Genomic DNA, 9,816 nt, shown 5'->3' with positions numbered 1-9,816 from the left:
AGAGGTGGCCCTCAGAAATGGGGAGGGGAAGAGGGGATGGGGTTGCCATGTAAAAATGGTCCCACCCACAACTCAGAGGTGAAATTGCAATGAACTCCTGCCGCTCTACAGAAACTATGTCCTAGAAAATGACACAAGTTTTTCGATTTTGGCAAAATACGGCAGTTAAAAGTAGGAATTTTTTAACAATAGATCTATAATTGGAGTATGGCTTTAGGACTTCCAAGTAATATTTGTTATAATATTTGTCATCTGTATTTCTTAAAAATCTAATAAAAAAGTGTTTTTTTCTGTTTTATTGACTTTGTTATGAATCAATGGTTGCTTAGATGTTGTAAATGCACAATTCTGATGTTAATTACACATTTCAAAATGTGCTCAATTATATATTATATTATAAATTATATTATATAATTTTTTGATTTGACTTAGAAACAATTTGTATGTCTTGTTAAGGAGTTATTCATGAAAGACTCAATTTATCACATAAGCTTAATCCCTTTTAACTTGTCAAAGTTAAGTATTTCATCTAGAAGTCATCAATGTGGATTTAATTCAAAATGTATACAGTGACTATGAGAGACAAAAATGATAAAAAATAATCCAGAAAATCACATTCTTGGATTTTTAAGGAATTTATTTGTAATTTATGGTGGAAAATAAGTATTTGGTCAATAACCAAAGTTCATCTCAACACTTTATGTACCTTTTGTTGGCAGTGCCAGCAGTATTTGTAATTCTTCACACGTTTTTCCCAAAATGTTGCTGGTATTTTGGTCCATTCCTCCATGCAGATCTCCTCAAGAGCAGTGATGTGATTTTCTGGATATTTCTTTTCCGCAATTTGTCTCTCATAGTAGATTGTACAAGCCTATCTCATCTTAGGAGAACTTGCACAATTGGGATCTGACTAAATACCATATTGCCACACTATGTATGTAGTTGTAGAAACAACATTTATAGCCAGAAAGATTCCTTTTTATGGATTTTTCTTGTCTGTATAGTTCAAAAATATGTAAAACCCTCGACATTATCTCCTAAAACCTTCCACACATCACACATTTTGTCCTTGTGCATATTTTAATGACTTCATACATAATAGATTTGGAGCAGGGGAGCAAGCGGGTGCAAAGGAGAGCGACTGTACCATTCACACAAAGATGCAGACATTCTGTCTTTATGCAGTGACCGATGAACATCACTTCTATGTCCTTCTTCTGGTTTCACAAGAAATCATCTTCTTTCATCTAGAACTATCTTAGCATCCTCATTGTTCACATCATAACATAAACACATCCCCAGTTACTTTATCTGAAATGTTCATTTTTCGAGTCTGAGTCAGGAAAAATTTGAAAGTAAAAACGCAAATCTTTGTTATTCTGTCTGGGTGTGATCGACCTGACACCACGAGCTACAGGACCCACAGCAGAAATGCAAACAAGCCTGAGGAAGACGATGCAGAAACAGAAGTGGTGGCCTTGCCTCTGCCTGTTCAGGGAGAAGATCGCCCTTGCTTTGTTAAATGATTTCTTCCAGTTGAACTCTTCTCCCAATATCAGTCCAAAAGAGATTGCCGGATCACAGAGAGGAAACAAAGATTTCATGTTTACCCAGAATTCCCTGGGTCACCTTGGCTCACACGGTAAATCGATGGGTTTATTGCCATTTCAATAAGCATTCAGGTTATCCTCGTCACTCGAGGTTCTGGGCACAGTCCAAGTTGCAGACAGAATCCCTTGGAGAGTATTGTTGATAGTTTCCTGAGTGTGAATATTTCATGACTTAAATTTGAAATTAATTGTAAGAAATCATGACCACAAAAACAACTTTAAAAACTTTTATCAAATAAAGTGAGGGCATTTTGCAAAGTGATAAAACAGCATCTTCCACATAAATAGATGATTAGAAGACAGCTGAGTCCCCAGATCAGTATTACAGTACTCTTTGATGTGTGGATGTAGATAGTAGGGGTGTGCATTGGAAAGAATCTGGCGATACGATACATATTGTGATACGTGTATTTTGATTTGCGCATTGTGATCTGCACATTGTGATACACGTATTGCGATACCCATATTGCGATACCTACATTGTGATACGTGCATTGTGATATGTACATTGCGATACGGGTATTGCGGTAGGCATATTGCGATACACGTATTGCGATACACGTATTGCGATACACGTATTGCGAGACACATATTGCGAGACAAATACTGCGAGACAAATACTGCAATACAATATACGTACTGCAATACAAGTTTTTTGTATACACGTATTGCAATACAGGTATTGTGACGCAAGTATTGTAATACGCATATTGCGAGACAAGTATTGAAATACAAGTATTGTGATACACGTCTTAAGATACATGTATTGTGATACGATATATATTGTAATATATCTGTAACGGAATAATTTTTCCCTTTTTTATTAGCGTATGACTCAGACCAGAGGTAGGCAACCCTTGTAATTGTCATGCTTCCCTACTCATGACTGATTACCTGGTTCAGGTGTATCCAGCCAATGAGAACATGCCAGAAGAGGGTATGTTGGAAAACATGCAGGAGGTTGGCACTCGGGGCTCGGGGTTGCCTACCCCTGACTTAGACTTATGACTAGTCAGCATTTTAAACTGATTCAAGTATCGCCAAATTAAATATCACGATATATCACTAAATCGATTTTTTCCTACTCCCCTAATAAATCTGCAACTCTTTGGGTTTTGCTATTTTGGTTACTTGTTATTTCTTTCACTTCTTCCCACTTCTTCTCAAGCAATCAATCAAGCTCTACTTGATTTTAGTTATTACTTTATTTAATTAATCAGTTGTGACATAAGTGAGTCTTTGTTTTTGCTTGTTTTTTTTAATCAGTGCATTGTATCATTTTTGTTATGAGTTTGAAAAAAAATCTGTGTTTTTTTTGTCTTGTAATGTCTGCATTCTATGCTTGAAATAAACCAAATCAATCAATCGACCAATTAATCAATCAACCAACTGACAGACCGACCAAACAACTTAAACTTTTGTACCCTTTTAATTATTCAGCTCTCCTTTTATAACAAATAACACCAGCTTTACATTCATTTTTTTAATAATTTGGTAATTTGGAGTCTTTCTTAAATAAAAAATTAATTTAATGTAGTGATAAACATTTTTATCCACAATTATGTCTTCGCTTTTTTCATGATGGCATCCTCCAACACACTAATTTAAAACATAATACACACGTTCCTATGCCTTGGTGAAATGGTTAAAAAAACTTTATGATAAGGCTTGTTTTAGATGTTAAAGATACCAAAAACTTCTTTTTGGTTAATAAATTGGCCTCTGCTCTCACCTCTGCGTTTGTGGACAGAACCTGTTTGTACCACTAGATGGAGGTGTGTTACAGCTTTATTAGCCCTCTTCACTTCTGCCCCAGCACAGAGGGCACTGTGGAATCAGAAAGTGAGGCCCGCTGTGACATTTAACAAGAGTACATGCAGACAAACTGGTTTTATATTAAAGAATCTTCTTTACAAAGGGAACATGTTCATTTTTAAAGCAAAAACAATCATCAAAAGTTCTGATCACATCCTGCAATAATAATCCAAATTATAAAAGTTAAATAATGTGATGTTTTCTTTCCTCTTGTTTTATTTGGGCCTCATTTGGTGATGACTGATTTACATATGGCAACAGCAGACAAGCCTCAGACACTAACATACCGGCCATGTGCACACATGTTCCGCAGACACACTGAAAGCGGTGGGTGTGTGGCGGCATATGGCTGCTACTGGACGCAGCCGTCATGTGAGCTGAGCGGTTTGCTTACTGTATGTACGAGCGTGGACGTGTGAGAGAAATTCATAGGACAACATATGCTTGGAAAACACATGTGTTGGCAAGTGCCGGGCATGCATGTGAGTGACATATGTCGGCTCCGAGGGTACTTTGTTTACGTTTTCACTGGGCGAGTGTGTGAATCGGAACTGTGTGGCAGTAATCCACGCTGGGCAGCTGCGCTCATTTGTATTCAGCCCAGAGGCACTTCTGCGTGTCTCGCTGATTGAGGATCAGAGATGGAGGGAGAGGTGAGGAAGAGAGACAAAGATGGAGAGTTGGAGATAAAGCACTTCTCCCATTTGGTAAACAGTTTGTTAATGTCTTTAATCCCATTAAGTAGGAGCCTGCCCCTCTCACATAACATCCATCATTATAGCATTGCAGTTTTTTTTTTTCTCAGCACTCCAACACCGAAGAAGTGAAAATGCCCTCATAAACATTTGTTGAATGTACCATAGTGAGCTGTTAAGGAGGGCTGGGGGGAGGGAGGGGGGTTTAGTGAAAATGAGATGTAAATCAAATGAACATCGTATATTTTCAGGCATAATTTGCCAACAATTATTGTTTTGACCTGGCTCCTCAGCTGACAAAAGAAAGCTGCTCCCTCTGAGGAGCAGGAAATCAGCATTTCAAGTGCTCTTGTGTTTGAAGAGCAGAGTGAGGCAAGGCGTGATTGCTGCACTCTGCAGAGAGGATCAGACATGCGGTGATTTCATACAAGAAGTGAAAACACAACAAAGGTCACAGCAAAGGCTTGCTTCTTTGTCTTTGCGTTAAAAAAGCAACACAATTGTTTGCCTTGTACTCTGAATATCTCCGCAAAAGATTTTAATAGAGGCGGTTGATTAAAACACTTAAAACAGGTTGTGTGTTCATTTATATAATATCTAGGCATGGTAATGTTTAATAGATATAATACAAAAACCTAAGGAAGTAGTTAATCAACAATGTAAACTAATAATGCAGAACGTATAAGCATGTCTAGTTACTGTAGTATCAATACAAAATGTGTTTAATAAATTAAAGTAACACTGACATTTACAAGATTAGGTGAAATTTTCCTTAAACCCTTTATTCTGTGCTGGCCAAAGCAGTTCCCAAATTTACTGAAAATTGGTTGAAATTGTGCAAAAACAAAGATTTGTAGCTTGACGCCTGGTTCACACTGCATGTGGTTGCAGTGCGGAATGGAGGCCGCTTCCTTCGACGCCCTTGTTAACCTACTGTGTAGTTCACACCAGAGGCGAAGCGCTGCGGTCCTCCGCAGTCCTCCACAGCCAGCTGTGCAGCGATCGTTTCAGCGTCTGATTCATTTTTTGCGTGAGCTGCGAACGATCTACATCAATCCTGGCAGCAAGTTACACATGAGAAAATCTGGTTAATATTCAAAATATAACCAATTTTTTACAATAAAACACAGCTACTGACAAATGTGATCATATTTTTGTATCTAAACAGACTACAGAGATGAAAATACAGTATTCCCCCTTTATTCTCTTTATGAGGACTGTCTCTCTGCACCTTAAAAAGTGTGTGCTTCCTCCTTCATCAGTTAAGTGCGAGAGGACATCTCTATCTAGAATTTGCCGAATTTCATCCATAATAAACACCTGCTCTGGATGAGAATTATCCTTTGTGATTATCAGGATATTTTTTGAGCCGCTTCTGAGTCAGCTGATGCCATTTCTCCATGGAGGCTCGCGGTGAATGTGTGTGAGATTCCCGCAGCAACTTCTGAAGCAAACGTTTCACACAAGCATCTTGAATCGTCAAAGTTTTTGTGACAAACCGGAGGAGTCACATGACTGAAAAAACACAGATTCATGTAGTGGGCCGACTACAGGGCGGGGGTGGCGTGTGGTTTTGGGTGTCTAAAGACACAATCAACAAGAGAAAAGCAGAGGGCAGTTGGCGACAAGTCAAGATGGAAGATGTCAAATTAATTGTAGAAGCTGTTAATAACCACAGCTGAGCAGAAGGGCCTGTCGACCGTCACGAAAAAAATACGCGTCTGTTGTGATCTGGAGGTGAAGCGAATTCCTCGCGCGCTCCACATTGCGGCGCTTTCACATGCAGTGTAAACATGGCGCAAAGGCTGATCTGTTTGATGTTTAAAAAAAAAAGATTATATATATATATAACTATATATATATATATATATGCTATAGTATAAATTATATGTAGTATATAGTATGTATGTATGTATGTATATAACTATATACAGTTATATACCATATATATATATATATATAGCATATAGTATATATATGGTATATAACTGTATATAGTTATATACCATAAATATATATGGTATATAACTATATACAGTTATATGCCATAAATATATATATATATATATATATATATATATATATATATATATATATATATATATATATATATATATAGCATATAGTATATAGTTATATACATGTTTTACATGTATTTTACTTAGATAACAATGTAATTACATGTGTGTGTATATATATCTTAAATAACACTTTTTAACACTTTCCTCGTCTCTGCAAACTCAGGTCATCGTTGTAAATTAGAAATTGTTCTCCATCGACCTACCTGGATGAATAAAGGCTTTACTCACAGCAAGAAAAGCCCGACTGAAGTCTCAATTGGGACCTTTCTGTGTGGAGTTTGCACGTTCTCCCCAAAAGTATGCTTAATAGGTGAATTGATGACTCTAAATTGTCCCTAGGTGTGACTGTGAGTGCATATATGAATGAGTGATGGACCTGCGAGGGTAGCCTGGTTAGACTCAGGGTGCTTCGTGACCCCATGAGGGCTAAAACGGGTTAAGAAAATTAATGAGTGATCACATTATGATATTTAACCATTGAGATAAAAAAAAATATGGTTTTAAGATTTTTCAAAGTTAAATGAGCTAATGCTAAAATAGGCATTTTCTCCTAAATAAGTTAGTTGAATAAAGTTTATCCCCTTGATGCCTCAATTTATATATCAACTTTGAAATAAAAAATCTTATGTTTTTGCTTTTCAGGTGTTAAATTAAGAGCCAAAGTGGTTTGATGGATAATTGGATCAACAGGCGTCATTAAACAAATTTTGAAATGTGTTTGATCAATTTTTGTTTAATGTAGTGATGTTTTTTTCTCTATCTCAGAAATATTCATGTGAAAGAAGTTAAGAGTCAGTTTTAATGAGGAAAAAGTTGGTGACAGTCAATCATTAGCAAAGTAACATGGAAAAGATCCTCTGATCCAGTGTGAAACAAATCCCTTGGATTACCTGTGCTTGCTCATGCCTCTTCACCTCCTTCCAACACTTTCTATCACTCTGGACTGTTGACCTCAAGCACTTAAAGTCCTTCACCTTCTTCACCTCTGCTCCCTGCAACTTCTGTTCCACTTGAGTTCCTCTCATTTACACACAGACACTGTCTTTCTGCACCTGGCCTTCCTTCCTCTCCTCTCTGGAGCAAACCTCCATCTCTTTAGATGTTCCTCCACCTGCTCACTCTACAGATCACAATGTCATTTTCCAACATCATAGTCCATAGAGATTCCTGTTTATTTATTTAAATGGAAAGCATTTTTTTTCTAGCTATGTCTGGGGAGAGGGCGACAGAATACAAGACTGTGTCATCAGCATAGAGGTGTATGAAGGAGTCTCCTACAAAGAGATCTATGTTATTAAAGTGGATTGAGAAAAAGGTGGGTCCAATGATAGATCCATGTGGAACCCCTGTGGTGACACAAAGAGGTTGAGAAATAAATTTATCTGATTTAACGCTATGGAATCTTTCTGTTCTCTGCTCTCGCTACAAATCACAATATCGTCTGCAAACATCATAGTCCATGGTGATTCCTGTCTAACCTCATCTGCCATACTGTCCATCACCATTGCAAACAGGAAGAGGCTCAGAGCTGATCCCTGATGTAATCCCACCTCATCACTGTCTTACAGCCCTCATACATGCCCTGCACTGCTCTAACGACTGTCACTCCAGACTTCCTCATACAATATCACAGTTCCTCTCTAGGCATTCTGTCATAAGATTTCTCCAGATCTACAAAGACACAGAGGAGCTGTCTGTAACCTTTTCTAAACATCTTTGTCAACATCCTTAAATGTTGCTTAAATTGGACATGTCACTGACACCACTGATGTTTGTTCACCAGCTTAATGATTCATCTTAACAACAATTACATTCATGTTGTAGTTTGCGGTTGCTGATACAATTCTCAATATTGATTCATTTGTAAAAGATCTGATTCACTGACCTAAAATCAATCCAGGACATCTTCATCCAAAACTTCAACCAGTGTGACTCAGAGATAAATACCTGAGTACTGAACAGTGCAGGGGAAGTTTTCCTGACTCATTGTATTTCTTTCAAGATAATCAAGTGTAAATCAAAAATGTGTATAAACAAACAAGCAAACAAGAATTCATGACAAATCCATTCATGTTTTAGTTTCATAAAGTTCAGTCAACTGTTGCTTTTCCACATCAAAATAATACAAAGAGAACATTATTATTACACTGTATGGTCACATGTCTGCAAAATTCAAAGTATTTCCACACATGTAATGATGGCTTGAGTTTTTTGGGGCATCACATGTGCTGTCCGCTCTGACGGTATTTACGTTAAAATAAACCTACCATGCCTCAATTTAAATGATACTTTCCAATATCGATTATGGTCGATTTATTTGATTTTGAAAAAAAATGATAAAATGGTATAGTTTAATTCGATTAACAGCTTTACTCAGACAGATTGAGCTGGTTGAATCATAATCAGTTAATTGATTAAATCAATTTTATTGTTACACCCCTATTGTCTCACTATAAACACTTGATACAGCAATCAATAAACAAATGAAAATAGGTCTTCTCCATATAAAAACACGTTTTTTTTTTTTTTTACTTAAGATACATCAAAATAAGTGCAGATGTTATAAAGTAAAAGAAAATGTTAAATATACCCTAAATCTATTAATATTTTAATTATATATATTTTATATTTAATCCTTAATTGTTCATTTAATCATTCTAAACTTATATATATATATATATTTTTTTTTTTTCCATATATCACTTTTTTTAAAGCATTCTACATAAAACAAATTAAAGAGCAGCAACAGTGGAGAATCTAAGGCCACACCCACCTACGTTCCCTCAAACACAAAAAGTCAGTGAATGTGGTTTGTGACTGACATGTTCATTGACCAATCATGTTTCGAATTTGATCTCACTTCCATCCAATCCTAACAGAGAACAAAATAGTAGCCCCTCCCCCTGAAGTGGAAGTTGAAAACGTCATCACCCAGCCTCTTTAGCTTTAGCCAAAAATTAGCTTGATGTCAAAATTACAGAGACCTCATTCCTAATCGCGCGTTTCTTCTTTCCACCAAGAGTTTATAAATACGAGGGATTAATATTTGATACTCCAGATCACTGCAGTGCCAAAAATGTACATAAAAGCTTTATTCCGGTGCAGAGACATGCTGAAAGGAGAACTTATCGAGTGAAATGCTGGTTAGCTTAATCAAACCTAGCTAAAGACCAGGGGCCGAAAACACGTAGCGAAGGTGAAGCTTGTTAAATCGAGCCGGGGTTGTTTTGTCGTACCTGTAAACACAAGAAGAAAAACACCTTCTGTCAAAGTAAGTAACTATTATTCTTTTTATATATATATATTTAAGACTCGCTACCCGATCGTTTGTGTTTGGCAGCACTTGACAACTGAACTTCGTTAGCTAGTTGTCTCATAAGGTAAGAGTTTTAGTTCTAGATAACAGACAGTTGTCAGAACTAAAAATGGACCAGAACCAGGAATAGTCATTTGTTTTTGTCCAAAACAATATATTAGACCTGTGTGTAAAATAAATAAAAATAAAAAAAATACTATGACGTTAGTTATTTTGTTGCCTTCAAACACGCCTATGAAAACAACAATCATTCAGACTGTAACTAGTAAAAACGGTTAGCTTAACCTATAAACAAGATT

General features: G+C 36.6%; 1 protein-coding gene across 1 annotated transcript in view; it reads left to right on the top strand.

Annotated features, from left to right (window-relative positions):
- Window positions 1–9,145: 9,145 nt before the first annotated feature.
- ppm1ba (protein phosphatase, Mg2+/Mn2+ dependent, 1Ba) overlaps window positions 9,146–9,816 on the top strand; it is a gene marked incomplete at its 5' end in the record, with an annotated part of 21,807 nt that continues 21,136 nt past the window's right edge. Inside the window, 1 exon segment of the mRNA XM_024297354.1 lies at window positions 9,146–9,472.

The sequence above is a fragment of the Oryzias melastigma genome, linkage group LG15, assembly GCF_002922805.2.
Source record: "Oryzias melastigma strain HK-1 linkage group LG15, ASM292280v2, whole genome shotgun sequence".
Lineage (NCBI taxonomy): Eukaryota > Metazoa > Chordata > Actinopteri > Beloniformes > Adrianichthyidae > Oryzias > Oryzias melastigma.
This window is presented reverse-complemented; position numbering and strand designations above follow the sequence as displayed.